General features: G+C 44.1%; 1 long non-coding RNA gene across 1 annotated transcript; it reads right to left on the bottom strand.

The window, feature by feature from the left end:
• Window positions 1–6808: 6808 nt before the first annotated feature.
• Window positions 6809–11903, bottom strand: LOC109449800 (uncharacterized). Its single transcript, XR_002137755.3, has 3 exons — window positions 11619–11903; window positions 10925–11013; window positions 6809–7065 (listed from the first exon to the last, which is right to left on the bottom strand). It is a non-coding gene; the product is annotated as an uncharacterized LOC109449800 (long non-coding RNA).
• Window positions 11904–13032: the final 1129 nt, after the last annotated feature.

The raw sequence follows: 13032 nt of genomic DNA on the forward strand, positions 1-13032 counted from the left end.
TCAAGGCTGCACAGCATGAAGTCACAAAGGTGGGATGTGAACTCAAGCCAGTCTGTCCCAGACCTCGTAAGCTATTCACAGCATGTCAGGATGACCAATCATCCTGGTCTGCCTGGGACTAAGGGATCTCCGGGAACTTGGGACTCAGTTTTAAAACCCTGACAGTCCCTGGAGAACCAAGGCAAGTGGGTTACTCTACTTGGTAACCAGAGGCCACAGCTCCCTTAGCCAGGCAGCCAGAGTCCAGACCCTAGGTCTCCCCTGATGGGAAGGGCACAGGAGAGGCCTGGATTCCTCACTTATTTTAGAAGATAATGTACCCGACCATATTATACCCCCAATGTACAAAGTATGATGGCACTTATAGCCAAATTACTAATCCTTAGATCACTTAGGTCAAGGTTCAACCGACTTTTCCTCTGACGGACCATGTTTGATTTTGTGGGTCATTGGGTCTCTGTCATGACTACTCAGCTCTGTCTTTGTAGTGGGAAGCTGCCATTGACAACACAAAAATGAATGGGTGTGGCTGTGTTCCAAGAAAACTAGTTACCAGAACCAGAGGTGGGCTGGATCTGGCCCATGGAAAGTTTGCCAAACCCTAATGTAGATTAATGAAGAATCTTTTGCATAAATAAGGCATTTTAGAAAGAGAATTCTTTCTGGAGGTTACTTCAGTTGGCATAGGGTCAGTGGGTAGTTGGGAGCTGCCTTTTGGATCAACCTATTCCGTAGCGATGTTTACTGCTTTCTAATATTTTGGGGGTATGGAATTTGACTTCTCTAATCCTACCCCAAATCACATAGTGTGTGGGTGTGTGAAGGCAGCCGTAGGACATCTCCCATCACAAATTTATATCCCCTTCCCTGTCTGTGGGGAGCTATTATTCACATTCATTTCTATGTTGTCTTCTCAACCACTTCTTTGCTTTCCAAATACCATTTAAAAGTAATTCCAATTGCACTCTACATAAACTAAAGGCATTCATTTGCTTCAGTATTGCACTTTCTTTATTGTGTGTTGAAAACACGTGATTAGATTTTTCTGCAGTGAAAGCAAACAACCCTTTACCACTTTGCCATGCCAGCATTCATTCATGGGTGCCCTCATCCTCTCCCTGGGTTCTTTCTGAGCACTTGCTCTTCAAGGGGAGGCAGCGAAAGGCCCCTCAAGACCCCGTGCCCCATCGCAAAGATGCCCCAAAGAGGAGGGGCCTACAAAGCTCAAATCCTCAAATGCAAAAGGTATAGTGGGTGTGGCTTGAGCACTCCCTGGGGATGAAATGCAAACTGAGGGGGTGGAAATAGCAAATGGTAAGCTCAGGCTCAGGAATAAGGCAAGCACTGGAGGGGACAAAAATTAGGTTAGCTCAGGAATAGAAGAGGCGCTCAGCCTTTGGAGACAGCGGGTGGTCCTAAGGAGGACACAACTGTTAAAGCAGGCAGAAGCCACTGTCGGTTCTCAAGCGGGAGGTGGACAGCGATACAAATAGTGATTTAGGCAGGTGACCTACTGGTGTCCAGGGCAATTGGACCTAGGCGGCTGGGTCAGAATGTGGCAGTCAAAATGGACAGTAAGGGACAGGGTTCAAAATAACTCCACAGGAATCAGGAGGAGGATGGTAGCATCACTAATTACAGAAAAACTGCAAAGCGGTGATGCTCACGTAGGAAGATGATTTCAAGTTTCAGCTTGAAAAACTTCAGGTATTTTCATGCTCCGTGAATAGAGACGTTCTCTGGGTGAGCAGGAGAGAGACCAGGGCTGTCTGTGCGTGTTTTATGTGGAACTCCATACATGATAACTGAGCCAGGCAAGGAGGTAGTTCCCAGTGCTTTTTGACTTTCATTTGCTTAATGATCTCTGCCTGAACTCTTTAATGTTTGGCTGGAGAGAAACATTAAAATTAGTGTCTCTTCTGACTTTGGCTGCACAAACTTTCAGATGACATTCACATCGGACACTTCTCTACTAATTTTGGGTTCCCCCAAATCCATTTTTGAGGTAACCTGTAAATTGCCTAAATGACCAGCTCTGGTGAGGGTGGGTCCTGAAGATTGGTTTTCATTGCTTCATCCTGGCCATCTTGCCCAGGCCACATCAGTCACTGAATTGGTGAATGGTAAGCTTGCACTTGACTTAGGAGAACTAAATCAAACAGCTTATGACCCTAAAGGAGAGTCATTAGGGTATTAAAGACGGTCTGACAACATTTAGGAATACATAGACACACACTTAAATATTCAGATAATGCATGAATTAAGCAAGGCACTATTTTGGTGAGATGATAAAATCGAAATCAACTATTCACCTGAAAACATGTCATAATTGTTTATCAGTTTAACCCACTGACTTTAGCTCACCCTTGTAAGAAAGGCATTCATGTTGAAGATTATAGTGATATCCTATAGAGGAGAATACAGTAATAAATAATTTAGCTTCTTTATGCTTTAGTCGCTTTCCTAAATTACTTACAAAACAGCAACCAATATTACTGGTTCTATTGGGAAGTTGATACTATTTTCCATTTCTTATTTAAGAATGGAGTCATTAAAAAAGAGAGAAGGGACGCTGGGAGTGAGAAACTCATTATTCTATTAGATACAGATTCTGGTATCTTGAGAAGCTGCATGTTTGGTTTGGCAGAAGGATATTCAAAAGCCACTAAGCAAGAGAATGACATTAGTTGTAGCCAAAGTCAATAATTTTTATTTCAGTTTTCCACATGCAAGCATATGAGTAGAACAGAGCACATTTTATATTTGTACATTTTGAGAAAACATGTAGAATTAGAATTATAATATGAAACACATCCCTTATACTACTGAATGTTTCATCACTACTTTGGAGAGTGCTGCATGGGCAAAAAATATAAAAAATAGTGACCTCTGAAATTCCAGTACAGTGCTAGTGTGGGCTTTGGTATGGTCCAGAAAGAAGGAGTCACACCTGAACGGTCTGTTATGTAAAAAATTCTAGAAGCTGTTTCCAGAACTTGTCATTCAAATATCATAGCAACTTACCAGATAGAACCCTCATTGCCAGGAAAATTTTCAAATATCATAGCAACTTACCAGATAGAACCCTCATTGCCAGGAAAATTGAAATTATTTTTCTGATTTCACTACAAATGAGAATATCTCTAACTCTCCATAAAGGCCAAGAGTTTCTCTGTCTCTCTCACCCTTCAAAAGAGGAGTGTTTTGGAGGCAGATCCCTACCCCAAACATAAACATGGTGAAATACATGCATTTCCAGGGGGACCTTTACCAAAAGTTCAGACAAATTGGGAGTCCTTTTTATGAAATATTGTTTCTCTACACTCTGACAGTTATGCCTGCCAGACAAAATGTTTGAAACAAACTTTGTAAACCTCCATATTTTGAGAAATCAATGGTAGGTGTTAAGACTGGAAATAGAAGAAATTAATGAAAAGAAATTACTGACAATGTAAATAAAGGCCTCAACAGTGCTTGGCACAAAGTAGTTGCTCAATAAATATTACAAATGTTAGTTATTATAATTTTACTTTTTGGAATATTCATATTTAATGACAAATGGTAGCATGTATATACATATTTATAAATGTAAATACACATTTGCATATATAATGGGTATGTACAGAAAAGTGTCCAACTTTTCTAATTGCCAAAAATAATCTTTGCCTGTGAATTAATTCATTGCTGTTCACTGTTTATTTTTTCTGAAGAGACGTAGAGAGGACAGCACTAGCAGAGGTGTGAAATGGCTCATCTATTTTAGTTAATTATTAACCTAGAAGTCTCGCCATAATTATTCTGAATTTAGCATTGAAGCAACTTTGGCCATTGATGAAACACCTAATTAATAAATTAAAATTGCAAAACATACTGCATGGTGCCACTTTTAACACAGAATAACAGAAGGTGAGAATTAAGAGGGCTCAGACGTCATCTGACTGGCCAGAGCACACAGTAAGAATCAGAGGGGTCATTCCAAGACTGGATTTTCGCCACCACTTCCAGGCTGTCCAGTCTCCTTATCTGTAACGCTTTCTTGCCCCCTCGATAAAAACAAGTCTATCTGATGACACCGAGCCTGTGTGAAGCCATTACAGTTGGCTTTGCCTCCTTGGCCGCTCGTGGGTGACAGCCTTGTAAGCCTCTCAAATACAGAGAAGAGGGATTATGACTGTAAGAAAATTGGAGGGCCCCCAACACTGTCTCCTTAACCTCACCTTTCTACTCTGTGGTTGTAGATTTCCAGAAACACAGGAACCTCACCTCATTTTAGAATAAAACAGGGCATTGTTTTACTTTGGCTTTCCAAGTGTAGTTTTAAAGGAAGTCTTTGAAACAGGTCATGGAAATCTCTTTCTTGTGTCTAGACACAGCATTTTTAGTGAGAATGGGTTACCGACGAGTTCCAGAGGTCACTTGTCCTTGATCCTTACGTTCTGCTGTTTGGGACGGGCAGTCCAGTTGGGCGTATCAGCCTAAAACCACACCTGCAGAACCTAAAATGTACTAGGGGCTGCAAACCCGAAGGCAGGTCTCCTATATGTTGTCTCTCCAGTACCAAGTGCAGGCCTGGCACATCGTAAGTGCTCAATGAAGTTTGTTGGAAGAAGACGCAAACAGAATTCCTGGTTCCCTGAACTTTCCACAGGAATAGACGAGCAACTTGATTTGGGGGTGGGCATCTGTACTTTCCAAAACTGTCTCCCAAACGTGATGGTCTGGGGGCTACTTCGGTGACTAGAAAACCAACCAATCAGCCAAACAGAAAACCAAACACCCTTTCAAACTTTCCCATCCAGTTCTGGTAGCCACACCGAGCATGTTTCCACATCTGAAGGGCATTTTTTGAACTTCAGTGGGTGACTTGGAAGTGTACCCCTGTACACCACTACTTCGTACAGAAGGCTATGCTGTTCAGAGATGCCGGCCTCTGTGGTTTGCTCACCCCCGGGGCCGGCGGGCCAGCTGCCTGTGGCACCTCACCTCTTTTGGGAACACCTGTGGCGAAGCCCATTTCCAAGTTTCTTGCTTTAGTGGGGTTACATGTAGTATGGTGTTCCCCATCAAGAAAGATTAACACTTAAGTTTGCTTGCTGATATTTTAGACAATGTCCTCCTTAATGAAGGCCTTGCCTCATTAGAATCCCAGCCAGCTTGACTTCTGATTAAATGTGTCCATTAAGTGGTGGGAGATGCTTCAAGTGCAGGCTGCTGAAAAGCCGGCTCTTCACACAGCCATGTGTTGTAAAGCTATTTCGTGCCTGCGGCCCACTACTAGGGCAAGGCATTCCAGCACAGTGTGTGTCAGTGCTGCCAAGAGACCGCGCAGGGCATGAATATGGATATTTCAAAGAAGGAGCAACAGTTGAGAATGGACAAGACACAGCCAGGGCAGCTTCCCAAAGCCTATGATTGCACCGGTAGCCAAAGCATCCTTGAAGAAAGCTCAGTCCTGCTCAATTTTTACAGAGGCTGAAATTGCATCTGAAGACGTGTTTTTGAGATGTGAGCACTGAGGTCCCTTTATGTAAGCACCAGCTATAAACCATCGTTACGGTGACCACATTTTCTCTTCCAGAGTCATCAGGAAAGAACAGGACAGGGCTAAAGAGGACACTCTGCTTCCTTTCTTAAAACCTCCCCCAGTGTCGTCTCATCTTTGGTTTTGAATTATAGAAAGACAGGCAGTTTTGCCCTGAGCCAAGAAGACTGTGCCATGCCTCCTTCACACAGCGGCAACGTTTCACAAAAGAGGTGTATTTACCTGATTTTTCCTATGGCATTTAAAAAATCTGCAGTGGATTTTGCCACAATCATTCTTTTCCATCCTTAAGGCACCACCGTGAGTTGGTATTAAGAAGAACATTAACTTCACTTAAGCCTGGAGAGAGGTTAGTGACACGTCCACGATCGCACGGTGACTGGAGACGACCTGCCTGGGCGGTTTCTTACTCAGTTTGAAGGTTGGCTATTGAAACAGCAGGTGATATTTAGTCATTTTAGAAGTCTCTTAGGCTGTGTTTCTAAATGGCTAATGTCTAGCTTAAGAGGGGGAATCACTTAGATTTTATTCACCGCCCCATGTCAACCAAGTAAAAATAAAAATACATTCAAAAACTTTGCAGACAAGTTCTCTCATGATAAGTCTATAGTTGGTTATTATTAAGGTAGCAAAGTCTATTTGAAAGATACCTCAAGTTTTTGAAGTTGGCAGGTCGATGCCCTCAGGCCCCTCCCCACCCCGACAGGGCCACTGTGAGAGAAAAGCATGAGAGTGTCAAGATCAACATCCAAGCCCACTTGACATCTTTAAACTTTTCTTTTTTGAGTGAAAGCTGACTTTCCGAATATCTGGTTGCCACTTTTTCAGTCTTTATCTAGATAATTATACTGTAGACAAAATGTTAGAGAATTAAGGGTTACTAATCAACTCACAGCAATTATTGATTTAAATTAACTTTTCCCTTTTTATGTTCAGCTGTGGTTGAAACTCATATTTTCCTGGAATCAATAAACTGATCTCGCCCCTCCTTTACCCTTTGCAGGTTAAATAGTTCTAGTTCTCCTAACTACCTGTTTCTAGCTCCGTCTCCAGCCATCTCTGTGAATCTGCTCTGAGCCGTTGTGAGCTTCCTGGCTACGCTCTCTTGGGTAGTTTGGAAATCTGCCCACACCAGCTGGCCCTCACCCTCCAAAACAAAAAACAAAACAACGCACATATTCCCCCAGACTAACAGGAGGACTGGCTCACCTTCCCCAGTCAGCATGTGTCAGTTACTGCATATGTATTAGTAAATGGAGTCATCTATGGGTTTCTTTGGCCACTTTATTGAGCAAATTAAATTCTAAGCTAGTCAAAAATTTAATAAATTGACCAGAAAACTCTTACCCACATCATACATACAGTAATGAAATGAAAACACATCTTTCAGGAAAACCATGTCTGAAGAAGAAACCCCTAGAACTCTTCGCCACATGGCGGTGTGCTGTTGCTCACTGAGACATATGATTTCCTCTAAATGATGACCATCACAAGAGCTGGTCCCATTGGATGTGCACAGGGACCTGAAGAAGAAGAAAAACATTCTTTGTAAGTTGAAAGTAAATGAAAGTAGGCTGATAATGGTTTCTATAGATTTTTGATGTGAAAAATTAAAGACACTGGTTTGTTATTAAAAAGCATGGGCTTAAGTTTTTTGATCCCTTAAAGTTCTTATTCAGAAAACATGCTTAAACACAACCTTTAATGGCTCAGTATCTAAAATAATATCATGAGGGGGCTGGCCCAGTGGCTCAGGTAGTTGGTGCGCGCACTCCTAACGCAGAGGTCACGGGTTCGATTCCCACATGGACCAGTGAGCTGTGCCCTCTACAGCTAAGATTATGAACAACAGCTCTCCCTGGAGCTGGGCTGCCATGAGGAGCTGGAGGTTGGTGTGAGCTGCCGCGGGGCTGCTGTGTGCTGCCGTGGGCTACTGTGTGCTACCATGAGTGGCCAGTGGCCAGCGTGAGTGGCCGGCAGCCGGTGTGAGCTGCTGTGAGCTGCCGACCAACGACTGGCGACCGACTGTCTCAGCCGGGGAAGCGCAAGGCTCATAATACCAGCATGGGCCAGGGAGCTGTGTCCTACACAACTAGACTGAGAAACAACGGCTTGAACTGGGGGCGGGGGGGGGGGGGAGCGGGTGGCGGAAGAAGGGGTTTAAAAAAATCATGAAAGCACAAGAGTGAGCAAATCTATATGCATCTTGCTATAGGAGGAATCGTGTCACCAGTTACTAAAGGGAAGTGCACGAGTCCTGGCGTGCTTGATAAAGATCTGACTGGGGAGGTGTGTGTGGAAATGCCACCAAGGAGAAGGAAAGCCTAGGCATGATAAAAGATGCAGCAAAAACTAGAGCTGGAAAAGCTACTCTTTTTGTCTATGAAATCTGCATTTGTTCCGTTCCCTTGAATGATGCCATCTGAGCCCCTTGCAGCGCCCCTTCTGTTGTCTCCACCTTTAGTCTAAAGTAAAGACACGCAAGTGATGGGGTGCAGTCCAGGTATTTCAATCCCTAAAAGTCAGTTCAGTGCAGGAGGCATCAATGAAAACAGAAGCTGATGTCTTACAATCATGACTGTGGCTTTGCACAGGTCCAGGTTCAAAATTTCCACCCTTATGCCACCTCCCATCTCAACCGCCGTCCCCCCCAAAAGAAATAGAAAGGAATGGAGCACGTAATTTCTTTTCTTGAGGTTCTCTAAGTAATCTTGGGTTCGGGTTGGACTGTGTGTTAACATCATCAGTCTGAATTCTTATCATAGCAGAGTAGCCAGATCTTATGTTTTTAAAAACCTGATGGGTAGTTCTACCTATTAATGGCCACTTTCAATGGCTGCTTATATACACACTCTCTAGTTCAGTTCTGAGGTGGCAATTGGAACTTGTGCTAAGCACTGCCACTTGCCCACTCATTAGAGTGACCACCCATGGTCCAACACAATTTAATTCTATCTACATAGTCACCAGTTGCCTGATTAAAGACTGATAATGTCCAAATCAAATTACTCATCTTACACAAACTGCATCATAGTACCAAAGTGAAATCCTTGTTTTTTCAATTTGTTTCCCAAAGAATTTCTATTAACCCAGTTCATTTTTGTGAACAGGAAGTCATATGGACTTGGGAAATGATAAAATGTATGCAACTGAGAGCCCAAGATGATAATACATAGAGGCCAAATATATAAATATACTTATGCAAAGAGATGAAAATAATACATTTTGAGGCATTTTCACAAAAAGTTGCCTCTTTAGAGAAGAAATTCAATTACATGTCTTTACCTGAATTTTCAGATGTAACTCACTTTGTAGAATATTTGCAATATTTGAAATACTGACATTTCCTCTCATTTTTATTATAAATTGGACTTGTATTTCTCTAGAACAAGTATTAGACCCAGAAAATTGCAAAGCATTCAATAAGAATGCTTCAAACCATACCCCAAAAAGCACATATTTAAAGGTAAGATTATCTTTTACTGCTAACTTAAAAGTACTCCTCAAAATAACTTACAGAATATGAATGCAAAGTAGTCAGAGTTATTTTTATATTTCGTATAATAGCTAAGACGCTTAAAAAGAAAAGCAATATTATAACAGAACAAAACAAAAGAGACAGCGGAGTCACTTGGCTTCTATCAAGGCTTCTCCCTAGCATTCTGTAAGAAGAGAATACACAAGTTGCATTTTTAAAAGTTAGCCCACTGTAGAAGCTTATGACTTTTGGCAATGAATAGTTGACCCTGTAAAGCCTTAAGGAGATGCAGACTCTTTGATTCAAAACACAACTGACTAACTGGAAAGCTCTCCAGCCACAGACAAAATGGCAGCTGACCAAGGGTTGTGTAGACTAGGGTTGGGACAGAAGTCCACCTGGCAGGGAGCTGAGGCAGGAGTCAGAGCAAACAAGACTGCAGCAAATGTCAGGGTACAGATAACAATCCAAAACACAAGAATTTGAGATAGATTGTTTATATTGCCTTTCTTCCCCCACTGGAAGAGCAGCTCCCCATGGGCAGGAATTTTAACTTGGTCACTGCCATACCCCCAGCTTTTGGAACAGTGTTTGGCTCAAAGAAATTGTTCCATAAATATCTGATGAGTGAAGGAACAGAAACTAAGTTTCAGAGGACAGATTTGTCAAGGGAAATAAAATTCCACAACTATCAAATGAGCACCTAAGCAGCGCTAAGCCAAGTGTCCACGTATAACATGGAAGTTCAAGGCTGCAGTATGACATGGGAATTAAATGGTAAGATGTCAAACCCCAGGGAACCATTTGGGATTTCCTGAATCAAAATCCCAGGTGAGGTACCCAGAAACTAGCATTTTTAAGCAAGTATCCAGGTAAGTCTCCTGCATACCAGAGTCTGGATTCTACTAAAGAAGGGTTTTGTAGACAAGTAAAAAGATCTATTAAGAATTTTCTTTCAACCCATGGGCAAGGAAGCTAATACTTTGGGTGGTTACTGTAGGCCAGGTATTGTTGAAGATGCTTTCACTTATAATAATTTAATAATAATCTAAGGAGATAGTTTTACTGTATCTATCCTTCTTTTTAAGGAAACAAGCTCCACGACAGTAACTAACTTGCCTAACATCGCACAAGTACCTAGGGGGACTCTGAGCCAGGTTTAAGTCCTGAGGCCACCTGCTCCAAAACAGGGACATTCCACAGCGCCCCACTTGAGTAAAGGTACATAAAGCCAGTTTCGGATTGGTTGAATCTGTCAAGATGAATTTCTGGAAATCAAGATTTGACGTGTTAATTATACATGCTTAGGCCTAGACCTAGAGAGTCTAAACCACCTGTCACTTTAACAATCCTAATAAAAAAGGCCGAGCACTTGGGGGAAGTGGTTTGTCTGGGGCAGAACTAGAAAACTCAGGTGTACAGGGGTTGGGACAGGAGGACATCAGGGGAGGTGCAGACTGTCACATCTAACAGGCTCTGTCAGCTCTGCACAGGCCTACTGTCCCTCCTGGTAGCCAGGTCTCATATTTCGAAGAAAAGTCAAAAATCCAGCTTCCCATGTGAAACACCCTGAGTTTTAAATATAGATAACCAATTCTTAAGTTTAAAACACACCTCAAAGGCCAATCCAACAGGTCTGGAAAACAGGGACAGGTGGATGGGGCTCCCGCCTGCAACCTCTGGTCTGGAGTTCGCGACCCCAGGGAGTTAAGCTACATAGAGTGACTAGAATATTGTTTAGAGCAATGATGCTGACCGACTGTGTGTCCTGCTTACATGAAGGTATAGCCTGTTTAATTTCATAAAACACGCATCAAGCTGTCTTTTGATTTTATACAGGTATATCAGACGAGGCCTGAAGGCCAAGTTTTTGTAAATTGAATTGGGCCGTTCTATTAACTTACCATTGTAGGGTTGCCTCATTCTGCTTTCGGAGTGATCTTCAGTTGGCATTGGCCAATTTGAAATTTATGATTCCCTGGCCTTTCAGCTCCTTTTAAAAGAAAATGGAGTGAATTCTCTGAGGGAAGAACTTCATAGTAAACACCCCATACTGCTTTATAATTGCATTTGGAAATTTTCTAAGTGGGATTTCTTGGTACTGAAGCGTTAAGGCTGCTCTGTTTCTGAGCAGAAATTCTCTCACACACAATAACACCTGATAATGTGTGATTTACTGAATGATATGATAATATATATCCTGAAACAGTAAGTTTAGAACTAATGGGGTTTTTGTCCCTGCTATTATTCAATGATTTTATGTCAATTTATGTAGTTTGACTATGAACTAGCCAGTGAGTATTTGTAGTTGTTTTTAACATTTCCACAATCTAAATAATACTCCCTTCTTTCAGTATTGGCATCGCTTTAGCAAATATTTTCACATCTATTTTATGGCAGGGTTCAAAAGAGCCCTCTCCCTTTGTACCTTTTTCCAACGTGTATGTGTTTATTTCATGTTATCAAGGGAGGCATGCTAACCGACCAAAGCAGAAATCAAATCAAGTTCCTACAATGTCACAATATCACCAGTCTGACGACGCTGAGCACAGTACAGACGCACAAGTATCAGTGAGAACGGATTATAAAGGCACTTACAAGGATGGCCTGCCAAGACTCCTAGTTTCAAGCCCCAACCAAAAGTCTCCAGGAAGTGAGGCTGGCAGGTTCCAATCTCACTTATTTTCATGGCTATTTGTTTTTCATTGGAGTTTTCCACAGTAGGGCAAGCACAGCATCAAAGAAGTCGGGTGGATTTTTGAGAAGCCTCCTCACTCCCCGAACTGTGACGGAGCCAAGTTCCGGGAGTTGCGCTGCCACAGCCACAGGGACGAACCCCGCGCTCCCCAAGGGCGCCCGCCCCGTCCGCGGGCTGCCACCTCCGCCACCCAGCGCCGGGTGGGGCGGGCGGGGCGGGGGGCGACGCCGGGCTGAGGCGGTGGGCGGGGCTGAGGCCGCGGGGCTGAGGCTTCATTTGTGGGTTTTTTTGTTTTTTGTTGTTTGGTTGTTTCAGGAACGCTCCGGGCGCTAACCAAACCCGCCTGCCTGCCTGCTCCTGGGCTTTAGAGAAACTAAAGAGTTTGCTTATCATGCCCATGTTATCCAAGGCTGCTTCTCTGCCCAGGAGCAGGGTTCCCAGTGGGCACCAGGGCCTCCTGGGGCTCTGAGCCCTCCCCCTACTTTTACCCACTTCCTGCTTCCACTTCCTCCTTTCCCCTCCCCCACCGCCTCCCTCCCTTCCCTCACTTCCTCACCCTCCCATCTTCTTCTGCCCCCACTTCCTCTTCTTACCTTTCCCCTCCCCCACTTCTTCCCGCCCTTCCCCCACTTCTATCCTCATCTCCCACCTCCTCCCTCCCTGCCCCCACTCCTCCCCACCTCCTCTCCCTCCAATCTCCTCTTGCCCCCACTTCCTCCTTCCCCCACCTTTGCCCCTCCCTGCCCCACTTCCTCCCTCCCTTCCCCCACTTCTCCCCCCACTTCTCTCTTCCCCTAGCCTCCCACCTCTTCCTTCCCTCAGTTCTGCCCCACTTCCTCTTCATCCCATCTTCTGCCCCCACTTCCTCCGTTTCCTAGCTCTGCCCCTCCCCCAACTCTTTCCTCCCTTCCCCCACTTCTATCCTTCCCCTAGTCTCTCACTTCCTCCTTCTCCTTTCCCCACTCCTTCCCCCATTTTTTCCCACCCCCTTCCCTCACTTCTCCTCCACTTCCTGTCCCTCCCATATCCTCTTGACCCCACTTCCTCCTTTCCCCACCTTGGCCCCTCCCTGTCCCCACTTTCTCCCTTCCTTCTCTCACTACTTCTCTCCTCAGGCACCCACCTCCTCCTTCCCTCACGTTTCTCCTTCCTCCTCACCCTCCCATTTCCTCCTGCCCCCACCTCTGTCCCTCCCCCAAACCCCTCCCTTCCTTGCCCCTCCTGCCTCCTTCCCTCACTTCTCCCCCTGCTTCCTCTTCCTCATTTCCCCTCCCCGCCCTTCCCCCACCTCCTCCCACTTCTTTCCTCCCCCCA

Source organism: Rhinolophus sinicus, chromosome 16 (assembly GCF_057876585.1).
Source record: "Rhinolophus sinicus isolate RSI-liver-muscle chromosome 16, RSI-T2T, whole genome shotgun sequence".
In the NCBI taxonomy this organism is placed as follows: Eukaryota; Metazoa; Chordata; class Mammalia; order Chiroptera; family Rhinolophidae; genus Rhinolophus; species Rhinolophus sinicus.